General features: G+C 38.5%; 1 protein-coding gene across 7 annotated transcripts in view; it reads left to right on the plus strand.

Moving 5' to 3' along the window:
* The window catches only part of TRPC4 (transient receptor potential cation channel subfamily C member 4), a 211,421-nt gene that overhangs the window by 33,927 nt on the left and 154,763 nt on the right, over nucleotides 1-22,731 (plus strand). For 2 of the 7 annotated variants that reach the window (XM_070380391.1, XM_070380390.1), the window contains exons 2-3: nucleotides 6,783-6,965; nucleotides 7,254-7,308. The exons of 2 other annotated variants lie outside the window; for them this stretch is intronic. The gene's annotated coding sequence lies outside the window, so the exon portion shown is untranslated. The remainder of the gene's footprint in view (nucleotides 1-6,782; nucleotides 6,966-7,253; nucleotides 7,309-22,731) is intronic. 3 more of the 7 variants (XM_070380389.1, XM_070380388.1, XM_070380392.1) reach the window with 2 other exon arrangements.

Raw genomic sequence — 22,731 nt, forward strand, 5'->3', positions numbered from 1 at the left:
CGTTCATAATGTGGAAAAGGGATGCATGGGTTTATTATATAGCTTATATCTTATACATGAAAACTTACAAAATCTAAAGTATGTTCTGGGTTTTAACATTTAGTTACCTTTAACTAAAAACTTAGAGGAAGCCTTTGATACATGTGACAAAATGCAATGGTTCCTGGCAAAGTGCGCATTCTGCTTTTGACAGTCTATTTATCATCATTTGTTTACCACTTTAGTGTTCCACGCAATCCTGCTTAGGAACAGTCTTTTCTTTGTCTAGAGGTTGCTAACAAAAACTGTGTACTTAATCTCCATTTGCTCTTGTAAATAGCTCAAGTGCACAATCTTAATTCATTCGCTTTTGTGACAAAACAAAACTGATTATTATAGGGTAGGTAGTGGAAATACAGAGAGCAGGAAACAGACTTATGTTTATGGAGGTACTGTATTATCAAATCCCTTCATGTATATTCGGAGCTAGAGTGGGACCGAAAGAAGCTCAGTGAATAACAATGGAGATTTTAAATGCTCAGAGAATCTATTTGCTCAAAACTTGAGACTATAGCTGCAGGGAATGGCAATAAAACACCTATCTGAACCTGCCATTGCTAGCAGGGAGGAGGGTGAGGAAATTCTTTCAAGAGTAGGCAAAGCTTAAGTTGATTCTTCAATTTAAGTGGAGCTAACCAAGTTGAGCAATTGTATTCTTACAGCCCTGGCTGTTGAGCAAAAATGTACAATCCTGGAGTTGCCAATGCATTTTTGTATGATACTGACTTTCTGTTTTCTCAGGTCCCCTTTCTCTTTATGTGCAGCCATTGTGAGCATTCTTTTCCTTTGAGTTTCGTTTCAATGTTGAGAAGATTCTAATGTTTCTGATCCTTGGCAGAAAGAGAATGATTTCCAAATAGAATCTACCTTGAAAACAGAACTGCATTACATGAAAGTTGTTGACACTTGAAAGGCTCACATACTTAAAAGTCTCTCTAGGCTTTGTGAGTTTACAAACATATTGATTAGTTACCCCATGACTATAGACCTCACAGCCACTTCCTTTTGTGCATATTCCTAGAATAGCACTGATTCACATGTAAGAGATTTTTTTTTTCTTTATTTTTTTGAGGAAAGACCATGCCCAATACAGGCTTCCCAGGTGGCTCAGTGATAAAGAATCTACCTGCCAATTCAGGAGACCTGGGTTCAGTCCTTGGGTCAAGAAGATCCCCTGGGGTCTTGGGTCAAGAAGAAATGGCAACCCACTCCAGTATTCTTGGCTAGGAAATCGCTTGGACAGAGGAGTGTGGAGGGCTCAAAAGTGCACAATCTTAATTCATGGGATCCTAAGAGTTGGACACAACTGAGTGACTGAGCACGCATGCCCACATGCCCTATCTACCTTAAATTTTCTAGCTCTTGTCAAATACATATTAAAATCTCAGTAATAGTCTTTGATTGAACAAATATTTTGTTATTTTACCAAATGTTGATTTCATGATATTTTATGGTAAATATTAATTGCTTTTCATGCACCAGGATACTCATTAATATTTACATGTTGTGATTTCAGTTTGGGGCTATTTCCTCAACATTATTAACACAAGCAAGGGCTCTTCACTTCACTTTAGGGGATCTAGCATAAGCTTTACATCTTTTATCCTACACAGTAATTTGTTAATAACCAATCTCCCTTGGACTGTGAACATCAAAAAAAAACACAATGGAAAGGTGGAGAAGAAAAGGAGATGATCTAAATAATATTGGAAATTAACGCTTTGTCTAAATATTACAAGGCTGAGACACAAAGAACTGTATACAACCACTGTGCTCTGGTCGGTAAATCTGTTTCTCATGGGGATGTGGTCTAGCAATTCGAAAACTCCATTATGTGTATACTGCATGCGTGCTAAATTGCTTCAGTCGTGACCAGTGCTTTGTGATCCTATTGACTGTAGCCCATCAGGCTCCTCTGTCCATGGGATTCTCCAGCCAAGAATGCTGGAGTGGGTTGCCATGCCCTCCTCCGGGGGATCTTCCTCACCTGGGGACTGAACCTACGTCTCCTATGTCTCCTGCATTGCAAGTGGATTCTTTACTGCTGAGCCACTGGGGAGGCCCATGTGTATACTAGGGTGCAATAGACTTCTCAACTTAAAAGCACAACCTACAAGTTGAGAATTATGTTGGTGGACAAAACTGAAGACTTAAGCCCAGAATGCAGCCTCTCGGATAGCTCTGAGAGATTGCTCCAAGGGCTAAGAGGGAAGCCAGGATATATAGTGGAGCTTTTGCAACAAATACCAGGTAGGAACTTCAAAAGATTTCTGTTAGTTAAGGAAAACCAGATATCTCAAGCTACTGAAATTAGTGCTTTTTTTATGTGTGGGAAGATGCAGAAGTCTGGGCTCCTTGACATTGTTCCTTTGATATGCACGCAGCTCTTTGGGGCCAGTATCTTGTGTTTTCCCATCCTGAGTCTCCATGGGGCACACTGCTGGGGGTGGCTGTAGAGGCTGGTGGCTCCATAGCAGCATCCTGTTTCTATCCTGAGTTTTCTCAGAGCTCACCTTCCAGTCAACTGTAATGTGATGGCTTGATACTGCAAACAACATCCTTTGTTTACTGATACGGCAAGTAACATTTGTTTCACTCACAGGTTAATATGTTATAAATATAGAACACCAAACTTCTTATTGTCAGAAAAAGAAGTTACAAGTAAGCAAGCGGAAATGCTAGGATGAACATCAGTAACGCTACAGTAGCAGTAAGCACAGCAAGCACCCAGATATTAATTTCGAAATATCACACTCCAGCAAAAAAAAGCTGGACTCCTTTGAAAAACGGTTACTTCTAGGACTGAGGCAAGGGAGATAGAAGATGAGCCTGGTGCATCTTATAGTAGTAGAAAGCAGCAAGTGTTCATCAGTCAGTTGTGTCTGAGACCCATGGACAGTACCTCACCGAGCTCCTCTGTCCATGGGATTCTCCAGGCAAGAATGTTGGAGTGGGTTGCCATTTCCTTCTCCAGGGGATCTTCCTGACCCAGTGATCGAACCCAGATCACCTGCATTGCAGGCAGATGCTTTACCATGTGAGCTACCAGGGAAGCCCCAGAAAGCGACAAAGTGCTCAGTAAATGAATAAAAAGTATATGAGCATCACAAAAGAACACCTGTGCCAACCTTGAAAGACTTCCCAATAGCCAAAGTTGAAACAGCTGGAACAGCAAAAGCAATTATAGTATTATGTTATAATTCAACAATAAAATAAAGATCTCCAAATCCATAATGATATAAATAACTAATTGAATAAATAAATAAGAGTTCAAGTGATAACTACAGGAATGGGAGAAATAGAAAAACCACCACTAGAGCACCATTGTAAGTATTGCTTCAGGGATGATCCACAGAAGGATGCTAAGATCAGTAGGCAAACTTCAAGCAGAGAAAGGATGTTTACATAACCCCACAGTATCTCCCTCAGATATGTATTAATTATTCTGGTGGTTTTAACATATGTCCAAAACCTCTTTAATAATCCTCCCTGCAGGGGAAGCTTAATTCTCACCTTGAACATGAGTTTGGACATGTTGATTTGTTTCTACCAAATAGGAGAGTGGAGAAGGCTGGCAGGCACGGCCTCATGGAGTGATCAAGTCACCACCATCAGTAATAAGCCATGTTGGCATTATGGGATGATTCAATGAGATGGTCACTGTGGCATTCTTTCCCCAAAGCCTAACTTCAGACTAATCTTAATGAAAAGCAGGCAAGCCTAGACTGAGGAATAGTCTACAAAATACCTGCTCAGTGTTCCTCAAAAGTCAAGCTCATAAAAGACAAAAATTGAGAGACTGTCACCAACTGGGTTAAGGAGATATGATGACTAAATGCAACATGGTATTCTGGGATGGATCCTAGAAGAGAATAAGAATATTACTTATTCTTATTAAAAGAAGATGGCAAATGTCTAATCAAGTCTGTAGTTCAGTTAATGGTATTTTTTATAAAAGACCGTGCTTGTATAAGATATTAACATTAAAAGAAGGGAATTCTCTGTACTCTCCTTGCAACTCTTCTGTAAGTCTAAAATAATTTCAAAATAAAAATTTAAAGAAACTAGTAGAAGCATTTTATATCTACTTTATAGCATAGGTTAAGCATTCCGCAACATTTTAAAAATGAATGACTTAATCTATTTGACTGTATCTTCCTTGGTTTTTATGTGATTCCAGAACTTCTACTGAGCCATCCTCTAAGTACATTGGCAAAGTGAAAAAAAGTGAAAGTGTTACTCAGTCATGTTTGACTCTTTGCGACCCCATGGAGTATAGTCTGCCAGGCTCCTCTGTCCATGGAATGCTCTAGGCAAGAATACTGGAGTGGGTTGCCATTCCTTTCTCCAAAGGATCTTCCTGATCCAGGGATTGAACCCAGGTCTCCTGCAATGCACACAGATTCTTTGCTGTCAAGGCCACCAGCGCTATATGTGGACTTTTTATAATTCCATCCTTTAGCGACTTCCATCTTCCTAATACGACCCATATTTTCCCTACCTGACACATCCTTCCTTCTTCAAAATTTCAAAATGCAGTTCAAATATTGCCTTTCTGTGAAGTTTCCCAAGTATCTATAAATCTTTCTAAATATATTTTTGCACTTATGAGATCATACCTGATACATTAGTTTTCTGACTATTTAAAAATGCAAGTTTTCTAAAAGGAAGAGCCACATTGTTGTATTTTTAAATTCTTAATTTAACACCCAAAGACTGTAAAGGTTTGATAAAGTTTCCGTGGATGAAAAAATGAAAGGACAAATGACTGACTGTTCTGAGTATCTAACTTGTTTATTATATCCCATTATAAGTTATTGGACTGAAATATTAGTGTTTATCCTTTATTTAAACAATGTTTTTTGTTTTCTTACCTCACAAGAACCCATAACAAGTTTCATTTTATATATAAGTGATCACCTTACAATTCAGTTTAAAGAGGTCATTTACCACTGCACAGTTATGGCTTCTGGTTGTCTTTCCAGCAGGGTGGAGGGAAGGGTGATCATCTACCATGATCTTTTCATTCACTGGGGCTATTTGGTGAGGAATTTTAAACTTTTTTTCAGGCTAGCTTACCTTGATCCTTTGCTAGAGGAGTGATATGCTCACTTTTAAAATATTTGCCAATATGGAGCTATGTTCCTCATCCTAGAAAAACAATTTTGAACAATTTTTATGTTCCTCTCTACAGTAACAATAAAATATGTTGCCACACGTAGAGCATCTTGTCTTATTTATGGGACAAATGAGATGCTGACTGACTTCATTCTTAGACAAATATTCTTCCAATTATTTCTTGTCAAAAGACAGGTGATAAAATACTTGATTAGTTGAAGTATGGTATACTCACTTATTATTATACATATGATATATTAGTATTTATTTCTCTATTAATGAATTTAAAATATGGAAAATTTTTATTTTCTTTAAAAAGATAGTGACTGAACTAAACAATATATTAACAATAAGAGAAGTTAAGGGAATTCTCTGTACTCTACAACTCTCTTTTTAGCTTAGAAAAGTCAAGCCATTAAATGGAAGGGAAGTGCTCTTATTGTTGAATTTTTTACTTGAAATATAGACTTACAAAATTCATGGGAATTTACATGACAAAGTCCAGAGTATCAATGTTGAATGATAATTTTGTTTGTATCATCATTTTTATGATTTATATTGGTTCATATTATAGTAATTATTCTTATTTAGTGTCCTGTTCACTCTGTTTTATTCATATACTAAATAATTAGTTAAAATGCATTTCTTTACAAATGCAATGCATTTTATCTTGATAACTCTTAAATCTGTCTACCCACCTGTAGATGTTGCATCTTGGAGACTACTTCTAATATCAGTTATTTATCCACATTTCCATTATTTTTATGACATAGTTATACTTTCCCAGTCTTATAAAACTGAAGCTGACAGATAAGTATTAAATGCATTGGATGGTCAGATCAGATCAGATCAGATCAGTCGCTAAGTAGTGTCCGACTCTTTGCGACCCCATGAACTACAGCACGCCAGGCCTCCCTGTCCATCACCAATTCCCGGAGTTCACCCAGACTCATGTCCATCGAGTCAGTGATGCCATCCAGCCATCTCATCCTCTGTCGTCCCCTTCTCCTCTTGCCCCCAGTCCCTCCCAGCATCAGAGTCTTTTCCAATGAGTCAACTCTTCGCATGAGGTGGCCAGAGTACTGGAGTTTCAGCTTTAGCATCATTCCTTCCAAAGAAATCCCAGGGCTGATCTCCTTCAGAATGGACTGATTGATCTCCTTGCAGTCCAAGGGACTCTCAAGAGTCTTCTCCAACACCACAGTTCAAAAGCATTAATTCTTCGGTGCTCAGCCTTCTTCACAGTCCAACTCTCACATCCATACATGACCACAGGAAAAACCATAGCCTTGACTAGACAAACCTTTGTTGGCAAAGTAATGTCTCTGCTTTTGAATATGCTATCTAGGTTGGTCATAACTTTCCTTCCAAGGAGTAAGTATCTGTAGTAAATTATTAAAACTAGGTCCTCTCATAAACTTTGAACTTAGTTAATCAATGTCTCTTATAGTCTGGAGGTTAATTTTATAAAGTTAATTTAAATATTTCTTGCATAAAAAACTATATAGTGGCTATTACATTCTGTATACATGTATCATGGAATATGTGTGCTAATTTACATGTGTCTTAAATTTATAGAAATTTAAACTCAATTTTAACCTATATTGACAAATTATTTTCATGAGTTTACATCTAGAAATGTTGCCAGTTAGAAATTCAAGGAAACTAAAGATGATCACCATCCAATGAATATCCGAGTATCAGCCACTTTTGTACATTGAACCACATTTGCAGAGCAACAACCCAGCATGTGGGCATCATTATCTACCAGACAGAGTCTCCAAGGAGAGGAGATAACTACCCTGAGGGTAAGTGGCAGGAGACTACAAAACCCAGTTCTTAGGCTCCTAAACCAACACACCTTCTATTGTCAGTTTAGAAGCAGGGGTACTAAGGCTCTAGTGTTTTAATCTTATAAGAAATGTAAAATCACCTGAGGTCTCTCAGACCAAAACTTTCTGGGTTGTGAAATTTAGTTACCGTATTACAGTGTACGGTATGGTCAAGGCTGAAACTGAATAGGCATTTATTGTGTATCTTCTAGAATTCAAGCACCATTCAAGCTTAATATATTTTATCTTGACTTTTTAACACAGGATTCTGAGAGTCAGTGCTATCGTGATTTCACACATGAGAAAACATAACTCCAAGGTAGGTTATTATGTGTAGACCCCACACTGGTTGAAGGCATAGTATTGGGGTACAAACTAGCTGTTGCTGAGTACAAATCTTATGTTTTTTAAAAGTGCAAACTACAGACACTCAAAAGGAGCTCTAAATTTGACAAAAGAAGAGGCAGCTGAAAGTGCAGGGTATTGGGGTTCCCTTTGACCACCTCATGCGAGGAGTTGACTCATTGGAAAAGACTCTGATGCTGGGAGGGATTAGGGGCAGGAGAAGAAGGGGACGACAGAGGATGAGATGGCTGGATGGCATCACCAACTCGATGGATGTGAGTTTGAGTGAACTCCGGGAGTTGGTGATGGACAGGGAGGCCTGGCGTGCTGCAATCCATGGGGTCGCAAAGAGTTGGACACTACTGTGCCACTGAACTGACTGACTGACTGAGAGAAACAGACTTCACTTTCACTTTTCACTTCCATGCATTGGAGAAGGAAATGGCAACCCACTCCAGCATTCTTGCCTGGAGAATCCCAGGGACAGAGGAGCCTGGTGGGCTGCCATCTATGGGGTCGCACAGAGTCGGACATGACTGGAGCGACTTAGCAGCAGCAGCAGAGAAACAGAATCAATAGGAGAAACAGAGGATAGATAGATGACAGATGATCGGCAGTTGCTTTGGTGACTCAGTAGTAAAGAATCTGCTTGCCAATGCAGGAGACACAGGAGATGCAGGTTTGATCCCTGGATCAGGAAGACCCCCTGGAGAAGGAAACAGCAAGCCACTCCAGTATTCTTGCCTGGAAAATCCCATGGACCGAGGAGCCCTGAGGGCTACAGGCCATGGGGTCACAAAGAGTCGGACTCAACTGAGCATGCCTAGATAGATAGATACACACACACATACATAGATTGAAATGATATATGTCATAAGGAATTGACTCACACAGTTTGGAGGATGAGAAGTACCACAGTCTGTCGTCTGTCAACCCGAGAACTAAGGCAGCTGGTGGCATAAATTCCAGTCTCAGTCTGAAGGCCTAAGAACCAGGAACACAGTCCCAGTCCAGTATCAGGAGACCAATGTTTCAACTTAGCAGTCAGGCAGAAAGCGAATTCAGTCCTCCTCTACCTTTTTGTTCTCTATTCAGGCTCTCAAAAGACTGAGAGCCCACCCACATTAGGGATGGTAATCTGCTTCACTCCGTCCATTATTTCAAACGCTAATCTATTCTGGAAACACCCCATAGACATACCTAGAAAAGTTTAACCATATATTTGGGCATTCCAGCCAGGTTGACAAAATTAACCATCATACACAGAAATTTTTCAAAAATTATCAACTAGAGAAATCAGATGATTTTTGCAGAAATTTATCAAAGATCAAGTTAAACTCTATGCTATTGCTAAATCCCCCAAATATAACATTGATTAAGTATTGATAATGAAAGTTATCTCCTGTTAAGATGGTATTTGCTGTAGTCATCCATTATATAACATTTAAAGAGATCTAAAATAATTATTGACTAAAATATATTTCTAGTATATCTAATATTCATTAAAATTCATACAAAAAAGTCATAGAATTTGAATAATAATGATTATTTTACTTCCAAATAATGTTGGTTTCATTGGCAGAAGGCTGTAATTACAATGTGTCAAACATCTGGTTTAAGAAAAATAAAATTTATATGTATTCCAATTTCTCATACTCCGTAGACAAAATATTTGATAGATAATTTTTTTTTTTTTTTAGGTTTTCATCCAAATAGTTCACTAATGCATACAAAGCACCTATGAGGTTTTTAATATCATGGCGCTGGGGATTGCAATTTTGAATGGTACACTGACAACTAAAATATCAACTTCCAGCTTTACTTTCATGATAATTTTAATAAACCAGCAGATGTTTACAAAACTAATAAACTGTTTTATCTGAGGTGGTGTGGGATCATATCTGTTAGAATTAGAGTAGATGTTGGTAGTTTAATTCCTCAATTTCCTTAGGGCAGCTGGGTCCCCAGGAAGCAGAGAAAATTAGCAAAGATCTAAGAGCTGTTTGTAATGGAGCCAGTCAGAATGGAGAATTCTATGAAATAAACCATAGCTCTTACTCGTTTCTTAAATCAGTTCCTTAAATTAATTTAGGCCAACTCTTAGAATAACAAGAGAACTTTGACTTAAAGAGAATTAGCTTCATTTAGTTAAAGTTTAAATGAAGACTTGATGGAAAATAAACTATACCACTTATGTAAATAATCCTATCATATCTGTTAAATTTCCAAAGACATAGAGCTCAGTGAATTTGGAAGAATGTACTAATATGCCTGCTGATAAAAGCTGTTTTAAATGCGGTCTTAAATCATTCGATGCCAATATACTGAGAAGATAAACTTCTAGGATGAGTATTTAAACATCATGATTTAGCTTTATATTGCTAAAAAAAAAAAAAAAGATCACAGTGTCATAGAGCAAATGACAGTACAGAATAACAGAATTTTCTGGAAGGCAAATCTATCATACATTTGGACAATAACCAAATAACCTGTGAAAAGTTGCTTTGCCAAATAAATGTCATCTTCTAAGTTGCTATGGTAATTACTATACTTGTTAGAGGTATTTAGGAGATGCTGAATTCCTTGTGCATAATGAACTTTTATGAAGAGTATTCTAAGCAGTCTGGTTTTAAAAAAACTAATTTGTTTTTACTCTGCATAATTGATGTTTGAGTTCAGTGTAGAAATAAACTCACTTGGTAAATTGAAAGGACATGAAAAGATTGGGTGAAAGATTTTAAAGTTCAAGACAAAAGGAAAAGATTGCCTTTTATAATATTTATGCCTTCTGCTTTCCTGTTAACTGTATAGTGCTTTTAGGATGTTATTCAATCTGAATTACCATCCAGAAACAGCAAAGAAAGTGAGCGTTGCCTTGCAGCACAATTCTACTGAGCTTTAACCTTCTGGGCTTAATTTAACATTGGGAGTGAAACCCACACTTAATTATTTACTAATTGCTACATCTCACAGGAGCAAAGGACTAAATTATGTTCTCTTTTCCTAGCTGCCTTCGTAGCGAATTGACCCAGATTATTTGAGATGCTGTGACTGGAGAGTGGGGAGGGGGAGATGAGGGGACTGACTTGCCGTGGGTCTTTTTAGAAGTTATTTACAGCCTGAAAATATTCTCCAAAGAGAAGAGCCGGTGGGGGAATGACAAATAAAATTCCATTACGTTGAGTATAGGTTAATATGGCAGCCAAGAGTCAATCTGCCTAAGATCTGAGGGACTGATGTTTAGGCGAGGTCCCGCAGTGTTGTTGAAGAGTCAAAAGGATTCTCTGACAGCCAGTAATGAGGAATCTGAGGTTCAGAGTTAGGAGACCAACTACAGGTAAGGCAACTGCTGGAAAATTAGACAACATGATAAAACCCAGTCACTGGGAAACATAATGGCCATTCATTAACAGAGAGAATAGCAAAATGTGTAATAGGGGATAAAGAAAATTGGACTCAGAGTAGGGAACACACTTATAAAAACCCTTGTGACCTTGTCAAGTTAGTTATCTTACTAACCATCCTATGGGTCACTAATAATAGTGATTGCCCCAAGGGGGTTTCCTGAGAATTGAGTTCATACAAGTAAAATTTAGGACAGTGCCTAGCATACAGTGCCTAGTTCTGTAAGTGTTGTTTTTGTTGTTACAAGGAACAGTTTTAAAATAGACTCAATCTTTGGGGGTTTAACCTATATTGTAAGAACAAATTTCTAGGGACATGGAGGGACCGGCCTCGTTAAGTAGCTGCCCTAATGGAATTTTTGCTCCCACCTGCCTAGACCAAAGATTGCTTGGGCATGTGGAATAGGATTTAGCCTGAGGTGTTTACCATGTCTGCCTCTGACTGCTCACTGAAGCCACCAGCTTCGATTGCTCACCCTTTGGCTGCATCCTCTGGATGTAACACTGAGTGGCTGCGTGCTCTAGCAGAAGTTGACAATTTTTCTGAGACACAGAAATGTATCTTTTCCTGTGGCTTGGTATAGTTCTTTCATATTCCCAAATTTGTACAATCATTGAAAGATTCAGTATTTGGTAGGGAATAATAAAGATCACAGAGTAATTTAGAACATAATTGGCATAACCCACATTCTAAAAGGCATAATAGGAGAGCCATTGTGTAAAAAGTCTAACTGCTTCTGAACAATGACAATTATCCTAGAAACAGAGACTAGCATAGAATCAGGAGCTCTTTCTCATCCTCATTCCTTTTAAAAACTCTGCTTCCTTTCCCTGGAATTCCTTGCTTCCACTAGTCACTGAGGATACACCTGGTGCACGCTCAGTCACTCAGTCGTGTCTGACTCTTTGCGACCCCATGGGCTGTACACCACCAGGCTCCTCTGTCTGTGGGATATTCCCGGCAAGAATACTGGAGTGGGTTTCCATTTCCTTCTCTGGGGGATCTTCCCGACCCAGGGATCGAACCCATGTCTCCCGCATCCCTTGCATTGGCAGGCAGATTCTTTACCACTGAGCCACCCGGGAAGCCCTGGGCAACATCTACTCATAGTTAAATACTTCCATAGCAAGCATTTCTCTCCCTCCAGGTACAATTAATGGTTTTCTCTTTGGAATCCCCAAGAAACACTTTACCAATCTCTACTGAAGAACTCGCCATGTGGTATTTATTACTGATTATTAACAAAAGTCTCACATCCATACATGACCACTGGAAAAACCATAACCTTGACTAGGTGGACCTTTGTTGACAAAGTAATGTCTCTGCTTTTTAATATGCTGTCTAGGTCATGTATGGATGTGAGAGTTGGACTATAAAGAAAGCTGAGTGCTGAAGAATTGATGCTTTTCAACTGTGGTGTTGGAGAAGACTCTTGAGAGTCCCTTGGACTGCAAGGAGATCCAACCTGTCCATTCTAAAGGAGATCAGCCCTGGGTGTTCTTTGGAAGAAATGATGCTGAAGCTGAAACTCTAAAACTTTGGCCACTTGATGCAAAGAGCTGACTCATTTGAAAAGACCCTGATGCTGGGAAAGATTGAAGGCAGGAGGAGAAGTGGACAACAGAGGATGAGATGGTTGGATGGCATCACTGACTCAACAGACATGGGTTTGGGTGAACTCCGGGAGTTGGTGATGGGCAGGGAGGCCTGGTGTGCTGTGATCCACAGGGTCGCAAAGAGTCAGACACGACTGAGCGACTAAACTGAACTGAACTGATTAATAAAACTTCTCCTCTACTAGACAGTGTCCTCCCTGAGGTCAGAGAATTCTTGCTGCTGTTTTAACAGCTATAGCGAGATATAATTTGTATAAAAGTTCACCCACTGGGATTGTGTTTTATGTGACATTTTATCCTCAACCCTCAAGATAGTCCTGGTCTGCTATAGAATAAGCCTCAATAAATCTTTTGCTGAAGAATGGAGCCCACAGTGAGGGGTCAAGATTTCTGGGAGACATGAAGCAGACATGAAACAGACACATCCCAGTGAACTAGTTTGTCTTCAGGGTCAAGTTGGTAGATGAGGTTGCTCACTGTCACTCTCAGTCTGAATACCTTCTTTTAAAGAATGTACCTTCAAATAGAGGAGAAGGCCTTGCTTCACCAAAGGTGACTCCTTGCCTGAAACTGCAATGGACTCATATAAATGAATTAGCTTCAGGACCTTACTACTGGGCTCAGCACGCTATCTTCAGTCACTGAAAATGGGTGAAACAGAACAAACTACCCTGTCTTTTCCTTTCCTTTTTAATAGCAGGACAGGTTGTTTTAGGGATATAGAGAATAATGAATTGAGAAACATTCATGAATTAAACCTCTAAACATAAAAAAAAAAATTAGTTACTGTATATTAGTGATTACAGGGGGGTCCAGTTTTGTCCCCCCAGTGCTAAAGAGCTCTTTTGATAATTCTAGATAAAACAAATTATATAATCAGTAAGTACAGGGAACCCTGTTTACTACTGTTATATTTCCTCCAAATGCTTCAAATAAAGCCTATATGAGAAATGAATGTCACATAGTAACTACCATTTAGGAGAAAAGAAACTGATGTAGACTGTCTTATTTACAACTAAAACAAAAAAAGATAAATGTGTGAATTTTTAAAATTATACCCCTAATAAAAACCTTCTGCTTAATTCCACCATGATGGTAAAACTACATCTATATCTTCACTATCCAAGCAAAAATATATATTTTAGTTTTATTAATAAAATTGTACTTTTTAGAAATAGAAATACCTAAATTGACTTCATAATAAATATTTAGAGTGAAGACGACAATGGAAATTTATGAAAACCATGTTCTATCTTCAAAAAGCTAATTTCTCTTCATAGCTATCATAAATGTCAGGAATTCTGACAGTTGTGTTTATCTAAACAGCTAATACATTTGGAAACAATTTTTTTTGGAAACCTCATCTGTATATAATGAAGAGACACCCTTTCTGTAACTAAGAGCAAAAAGTCATATAACAAAACCGAATACAAATAACCTAGTATTGTAAAAATTTAAGTCAAGCTTTATGAAAACATGAAGGTTTTCCCTGGTGGCTCAGTGGCAATGATCAGATCAGATCAGTCGCTCAGCCATGTCCGACTCTTTGCGACCCCATGAATCGCAGCACGCCAGGCCTCCCTGTCCATCACCAACTCCCAGAGTTCACTCAGACTCATGTCCATCGAGTCAGTGATGCCATCGAGCCATCTCATCCTCTGTCGTCCCCTTCTCCTCTTGCCCCCAATCCCTCCCAGCATCAGAGTCTTTTCCAATGAGTCAACTCTTCGCATGAGGTGGCCAGAGTACTGGAGTTTCAGCTTTAGCATCATTCCTTCCAAAGAAATCCCAGGGCTGATCTCCTTTAGAATGGACTGGTTGGATCTCCTTGCAACCAAGGGACTCTCAAGAGTCTTCTCCAACATCACAGTTTAAAAGCATCAATTCTTCGGCACTCAGCCTTCTTCACAGTCCAACTCTCACATCCATACATGACCACAGGAAAAACCATAGCCTTGACTAGATGGACCTTTGTTGGCAAAGTAATGTCTCTGCTTTTGAATATGCTATCTAGGTTGGTCATAACTTTCCTTCCAAGGAGTAAGCGTCTTTTAATTTCATGGCTGCAGTCACCATCTGTAGTGATTTTGGAGCCCAGAAAAATAAAGTCTGACACTGTTTCCACTGTTTCCCCATCTATTTCCCATGAAGTGATGGGACCGGATGCCATGATCTTTGTTTTCTGAATGTTGAGCTTTAAGCCAACTTTTTCACTCTCCACTTTCACTTTCATCAAGAGGCTTTTCAGTTCCTCTTCACTTTCTGCCATAAGGGTGGTGTCATCTGCATATCTGAGGTTATTGATATTTCTCCCGGCAATCTTGATTCCAGCTTGTGTTTCTTCCAGTCCAGCGTTTCTCATGATGTACTCTGCATAGAAGTTAAATAAACAGGGTGACAATATACAGCCTTGCCGAACTCCTTTTCCTATTTGGAACCAGCCTGTTGTTCCATGTCCAGTTCTAACTGTTGCTTCCTGACCTGCATACAAATTTCTCAAGAGGCAGATCAGGTGGTCTGGTATTCCCATCTCTTTCAGAATTTTCCACAGTTTATTGTGATCCACACAGTCAAAGGCTTTGGCATAGTCAATAAAGCAGAAATAGATGCTTTTCTGGAACTCTCTTGCTTTTTCCATGATCCAGCGGATGTTGGCAATTTGATCTCTGGTTCCTCTGCCTTTTCTAAAACCAGCTTGAACATCAGGAAGTTCACGGTTCACATATTGTTGAAGCCTGGCTTGGAGAATTTTGAGCATTACTTTACTAGCATGTGAGAGGAGTGCAATTGTGCAGTAGTTTGAGCATTCTTTGGCATTGCCTTTCTTTGGGATTGGAATGAAAACTGATCTTTTCCAGTCCTGTGGCCACTGCTGAGTTTTCCAAATTTGCTGGCATCTTGAGTGCAGCACTTTCACAGCATCATCTTTCAGGACCTGGAACAGCTCAACTGGAATTCCATCACCTCCATTAGCTTTGTTCGTAGTGATGCTTTCTAAGGCTCACTTGACTTCATATTCCAGGATGTCTGGCTCTAGGTCAGTGATCACACCATCGTGATTATCTGGGTTGTGAAGATCTTTTTTGTACAGTTCTTCTGTGTATTCTTGCCACCTCTTCTTAATATCTTCTGCTTCTGTTAGGTCCATACCATTTCTGTCCTTTATTGAGCCCATCTTTGCATGAAATGTTCCTTTGGTATCTCTGATTTTCTTGAAGAGATCTCTAGTCTTTCCCATTCTGTTGTTTTCCTCTATTTCTTTGCATTGATCACTGAGGAAGGCTTTCTTATCTCTTCTTGATATTCTTTGGAACTCTGCATTCAGATGCTTATATTGTTCCTTTTCTCCTTTACTTTTCACTTCTCTTCTTTTCACAGCTATTTGTAAGGCCTCCCCAGACAGCCATTTTGCTTTTTTGCATTTCTTTTCCATGGGGATGGTCTTGATCCTTGTCTCCTGTACAATGTTGTGAACCTCATTCCATAGCTCATCAGGCACTCTATCTATCAGATCTAGTCCCTTAAATCTATTTCTCAGTTCCAGTGTATAATCATAAGGGATTTGATTTAGGTCATACCTGAATGGTCTAGTGGTTTTTCCCTACTTTCTTCAATTTAAGTCTGAATTTGGCAATAAGGAGTTCATGGTCTGAGCCACAGTCAGCTCCTGGTCTTGTTTTTGCTGACTGTATAGAGCTTCTCCATCTTTGGCTGCAAAGAATATAATCAATCTGATTTCGGTGTTGACCATCTGGTGATGTCCATGTACAGAGTCTTCTCTTGTGTTGTTGGAAGAGGGTGTTTGTTATGACCAGTGCATTTTCTTGGCAAAACTCTATTAGTCTTTGCCCTGCTTCATTCTGTATTCCAAGGCCAAATTTGCCTGTTACTCCAGGTGTTTCTTGACTTCTTACTTTTGCATTCCAGTCCCCTATAATGAAAACGAATCTACCTGCAATACAGAAGACATGGGTTTGATCCCTGGGTCAGAAAGATCCCTTGGAGGAGGAAATGGCAGTCCACTCCAGTATTCTTGCCTGGAAATTTTCATGGACAGAGAAGCCTGGTGAGCTATAGTCTGTGGGGTCGCAAAACAGTGGGACACGATTTAGTGACTAAACAAGAAAATGAAAGTATGAAGATGATTTATTATAACTTTAAGAGAGGAATAGGAAGAATGGCAATGTTAGCAATGTGTCTAAAGTTACATGGCTCATTGTCAGAGACAACGACAAAAGCAGAGACTAATAGCGTCAGAGTCTAATCGCTACAGTCATTAAAGATTATCCAAGTTAAGTCATCTGTCTAGTTCTTGAATTCTCTCTCCAGCTTTTCCCTTTGAGTTGTCTCTTTCACCCTTGAATACTCTCAGCAACAGAGTTTACTAGTCTCTAAGAGAAACATTTAATCCTTGACAAGAAATATTACTGTTAATAGATCATCCCTTAGATGAGAAGAAAGTGTTTTCTTTATCATCTCTACCCATTCCTCTTTGTTCTAGCTTTTGGAGTCATGAAAAACAAGTCAAATATATTTTAAACTTGAGAGTTCTGCTAGTTATCAAGGACAGCTGATTTTTTCTTTTATAAACTAAAATTTCTTTTTGATTAAGAGGCTGTTTTTTTTAGTAAAATATATTGTGTTCTCCTTATCAAAAACTTAGAAAATTTAGGCAAGAACAGAAATCATTCAGTTAGCCATCAGTGACCTTTCTTAATTATGAGTGTATTAATAGTTACCGCCTTCTCATAGGTTTTATCCTTGGTGTAGCTATTAATTTTACTGTGTTCAAAAATTTTTCCATGATTAGCAAAGATCTTAATATGCTTATTTTACATAATATTAATTTCTAATCATATTATTTTATTTAAGTGGCACACTTTTTATTAAGTAGATATTTAGCTCTTAATTGATGAGCTGACAATGACTGGTTTTTAAGTCTTGAAGTCTCTCCAGTTTTTCTCAACAATATGTAAGAGTTATTTTTCCTTTTGTGCATACATCATCGCCTGCTTTATAAAATACAGCTCTAAGATAGATTCCTGGGAGAGATATTCATGGGGTAAAGGGCTTGAACCTTTCAAAAGACCAATATACATTTTTCCAGTTCCTTTCCACTTTCAACTATCACCAGCAATTTAACAAGAGAAATATTTTCATTGCATCCTTTCTGGTACTGGTCATTCTTTTATATATAATATGATCACATTTGGCATGCAATGTGTCTGTCTTACTGGTAGACTTCATAGTTATAGAGGTCAGTAAAGTAGAATGCACTTTCAAATGATATCTTCCAGGTATATTTTCTATTCTTGGAAGAAGCTGTTCTTTTTATTCTCTGACTCTTAGTGATTTTTGTTTTCTATTTAAAAACCTCTTCTCAGTCATATTTAGTTTTAATAATTCTCCTAGTTATTTTATCTTTTAATTTTCTACATTATGTTTTACTACTAAGAATTTTTGAATTCTGTGTATGCATACCACGAGTCTTCCTCATAGTCATTTCTCCACTATTTTTTGCTTAGAAAATTCGTCCCCACTGAAAGGATTGACTAACATTTGTTGATGCTTTCCCATCATTTTGTTTCAATATTCGACTTTTAAATGCAATTCAACCATTCTCATGGTATTCCGAAATAATTATTTCCAAAACTTTTAACTGTCTCAACATTGCTTATTATCATTCCATTTCCTGCCCTTATTTTTAATGCTTCTCTAATGATATGCTTTTATGAAATATGTATTGAATTACTTCTCTCTCTCTCCCTCACACACTGCTACCACCACCACTACCACCACCAGCATCACCAGCAATAACATCTAAGCCCTGTGACATCTTTGCTTCTGCAGTAATCTAATTGGTATTTTTTTACATTTAAGAGTCATATATTTATCAAAAATTCTATTGCATACACATAGATTTAAGCCTTTTATATTACTTTTGCTATGATTACAAGATTTATTTCTTTCTCCTTTGGTCAAAGGACTCACTGTTTCCATAGTTAGCATTCATACATATGCATCTGTGCACACACAATGTCAGAAACTGAATGTTGGCTATGGACTACAGGATCTGATTGTTCTGGGTGACTTTTGCATAAATTTTGCTCTTGAATATGTCATTTTTGAAACCAGGTTATTTTGTCTTTCTTGGTGTAATCTGGTAAACTACTTTCTTGTAATATGTATCGCCTTCCCTCCACATTTCTTCTGAATATTGCTTCTTTTACAGCAAATTATGCTTTCGTTGTCAACAGGACAATTAGTGACACCTTTGACACAATGAAAGTAGTAAAACTGTTTCTGGTGTTGTAGTAGCAATATATATACCTTCATTCTTGTTACAAAATGGTATATCCTTAAAAATCTTCACATTCTGCAAAGGTATGAAAAATAGGGATATGGGAAAGGATTAGAGAAAGATTACCTCAAATATATTAAATCAGAGCTAATAAAATATTAATAAACCACCCCGACCACCCTACCAAAAGTAGATCTCCATCTTATCCCTCTTTGTTCAATAAAATATGAGCAGACACTTAAATCTCCACCTACATTCCACCATCAGTCTGAATTTTGCATTCTTTTTTTGAAGATTTTTTTTTTGATGTGGACCATTTTTAAAGTCTTTATTTAATTTGTTACAATATTTTTTCTGCTTTTGTGTTTTGGCCACAAGGCATGTGGGGTCTTAGCTCCCTGACCAGGGATCAAACCCATGCCCTCTGTGTTGGAAGGCAAAATCTTAATTACAAGACCACCAGGGAAGTCCCCAAGTTTTGCATTATTAATCCTAGAGTTCCATGTTTCCTCCTTCATGATGTAGACTGTGGAATGGCACTCACTCGTTCTATTGGCAGATGGTCTCTCGGTTTTCACTCTTGGTGGTGGTTTAGTCACTAAGCTGTGTCTGACTCTTGCAACTCTGTGGACTATAGCCTACCAGGCTCTTCTGTCCATGGGATTTCCCAGGCAAGAATACTGGAGTGGGTGCTATTTCCTTCCCCAGGTGATCTCCCCAACCCAGAGGTTGAACTCTTGTTTCCAAATCAATCAGCAGCCTCAGATCAGATCATTCTCTCAGTCGTGTCCGAGTCTTTGCGACCCCATGAATCACAGCACACCAGATCTCCCTGCCCATCACCAATTCCCGGAGTTCACTCTGACTCACGTCCATCGAGTCAGTGATGCCATCCAGTCATCTCATCCTCTGTCGTCCCCTTCTCCTCCTGCCCCCAATCCCTCCCAGCATCAGAGTCTTTTCCAATGAGTCAACTCTTCACATGAGGTGGCCAAAGTACTGGACTTTCAGCTTTAGCATCATTCCTTCCAAAGAAATCCCAGGGCTGATCTCCTTTAGAATGGACTGGTTGGATCTCCTTGGAGTCCAAGGGACTCTCAAGAGTCTTCTCCAACACCACAGTTCAAAAGCATCAATTCTTCGGCGCTCAGCCTTCTTCACAGTCCAACTCTCATATCCATACATGACCACAGGAAAAACCATAGCAGCCTAAGTGACCATTAAAAGCAGAACTTGGATTACATACGTTCCCAGCTCAAGGCCATTCAAGAACTATGTTTTGAATACATTCCCAAATCTTTGCCTTGCATTTCCTGGTTATAGACTCATTGCCTCCATTCTCTCCCTTACATGCAGTACTCTATTGACAAGCTCTCCCTCTTCTACATCCTAGAATGCATCATGCTGTCCCTGCTTCACTGTTTTCCCACTTTCAGATCATTTTTAACATAATGGTCTTCTCTGAACTTTTAAATGTTGCTTAGCTGCCATTTTATCATCTTTCATGTCACAGAGAGGCCACCCCCAATCACCCTACGGAAAGCAGATCTCCGTCTCTCCCGGCTCTTGCCATGTTTCTCAAGGATGTTGACTTTCATTTCCCAGGGTACTGTCAATGTTTAATACGCACATTTGACATACAGATGTTTAATAGATATTTTATGCCTGCAGCAAATATTCATTATACACTTGTTATGTACCAGACCCTTTTCTAAGCCATGCATGTAGATCAGTGAGCAATGGAGACAAAAATTCAACTGCTTAAACCGTAGAAATCATTCTTTTTATACCTATACTTTCCACATATTGTAGTGCCATCCTGTGATCAAATATGGTCTTTGTGTGAACAATCTTCCAAGGCGGTATGCATGAGACTAATTTTATTCCTTCCTGCATTTAAATAATTTTAAAAAGATATGAAATTCTAGTTTCAAAGTTCATGTTGAGAGGGGAGGCTTTTATCCATCTCAACTTTTCAGTCAATACCTCATTATATTCTAACCTTCAAATTTGCTATTAAGAGGTCTGATATTAATCTGATCCTTTATTCATTTTATGTACTGGACTTCCCAAAATATTATCATGATTTTCTAGTAAAATAAGGATAAATTCATTATCACTCTTAGCAGTAGGGAGGACATCACATTGATATAGCTGTGTAGTGCCACCAGAGGGGCCAGCTGGAAAGAACATCCATAGAGATCTGCCCTGTGTGCAAGGGATTTAAGGTGGATCTTTCAAGATGGGAGAATGATGGAGATTGGGCAATATATGTGATGTTACTAATTTAGGATTGGTAGATTTAGCCAGAGCTTCCCTGGAGGCTCAGCAATAAAGAATCCTCCTGCCAATGCAGGAAGTGCAGGTTCGATCCCTGGGCCAGGAAGATTCCCTGGAGAAGGAAATGGCAATCCACTCCAGGATGCTTGCCTGGGAAATCCATGGACAGAGGAGCCTGGTGGCTACTAGTCCATGCAGTCGCAAAGGGTCAGGCACGACTCATCAACTAAACAGATTTAGCCAAGTGAGGGGTCTGGAGAGAATCTTGATAAGAAAGATAAGAAAGCTGTTTGCCCAGGTGAGCAGGATGTTATCTCAGGTAAATTTAATTGCAGGAATTTCTTGATGGGAACACTGAAATCTTGAATTATTTATTGGTTTACAGTCTTATCACCCCTGAGAAAACATTTTATAGAACAAAAATTTATTTTGACCTAGCTATTCCTTATGTTGAAAGTGGTAGCAATTCTCTTAGGGGATTTTTTTTTCTCCTCCTTTATAATTTTCTTAATCTATGAAGCAGCTGTTCTTCTATGTCTTACATGATGCTATGGCTTCTTTCCATATGAGGTCTTTTATCTTCTGTAATTATGAAACTTCTTGGTCATTACTACTAAAAATATGTCCCACACACCATTATTTATTTTCTCTTCAGTCATTTGCTATATTATAGATGTTGGCTCTTACCCATCTATTTTCTTTTTCTCTTCACTTTTACAGTTTCAAACTGGGAAAATGTCAACGATCTGAACTTTAAGTTTGCTGGTTCATTTCATGATCATTCTACCAGTATCACCAATTGCTTTTTTTAATTCTTACTCTTGATTACTTTTATTCCTCTGTTTTTCTCCTATCCTCTTTATAATTCTGTAAATATTAATATGCATATTTTAGTCTCCTATTAACTGGTATATAAACTTGATTTCTCCCTTTATGAGATATTCAGTTTGCCGGCCCTGGCTGTCTTGTACTTTTTTTTTTCCCCCTCTGCGCTCTCATTTCCCTGGAAGTATCAGTCAAGTGACTTAAGTCTTACGTCCTTCTGAGACTTAGATAGTAGTGATAGAAAGCATATTCCAAAGGTGAGAGTTATAGATGTGTTGATTTACATGTTATAGGTCTTTGTGGGGAAAAAAAAAAGCTTGTGGGTAAGGTATGTAGAGAATAAAAATAGGTTAAAAAAAAAAAAAAGAAAGAAAGCATTTTGCCCAGGCTATTTAGTAACTTATGACCACTGACTGGCTGTCCAGCTATTCATTGTGGCATTCAGTGGGCTAAACAATCTTTCAGCACATGATTAAAGACATTTTACCCTGTTAATTTTATTCCTTTACCCCAAAAAACAGAGAAATAATTCTAAAAATATAATCATTAATTTGTTGATTCATCAGTAAATTTGGGGCAGTAACCACTTGCTTTGGATTGGGATGCAATACTGTGTAAGTCCCAATCTCTTACACAGTAAAAAGAAAAACACAGTTCACAGGGTCTATGAAGATGCATAAAGGAGGTCATTAACTCTGCCTTAAGAGGAAGAGAAGAAAAATCCACAGAGGCTGTGATAGTTCACAGAGGTTTTAAAATTTGGCAGGAGTTGCCAGAAGGCTCAAGGGGAGGAACAGAATTCTTATTCTAAAGAACAATATGAGAAAATGCTTCGAGCTGTAGTGGCCAAGTAGTTTGGATTCTTGTCAGTGTAAAATCAGGTTTTTCAGGGTTTGACTTGGGAGATACATCTAAGAAAGCATTAGAAGCCAGATCATGCAGGTCCCATATTCTATAATAGGTTATTATT

This window comes from Bos mutus, chromosome 12 (genome assembly GCF_027580195.1).
Source record: "Bos mutus isolate GX-2022 chromosome 12, NWIPB_WYAK_1.1, whole genome shotgun sequence".
Taxonomy (NCBI): Eukaryota; Metazoa; Chordata; class Mammalia; order Artiodactyla; family Bovidae; genus Bos; species Bos mutus.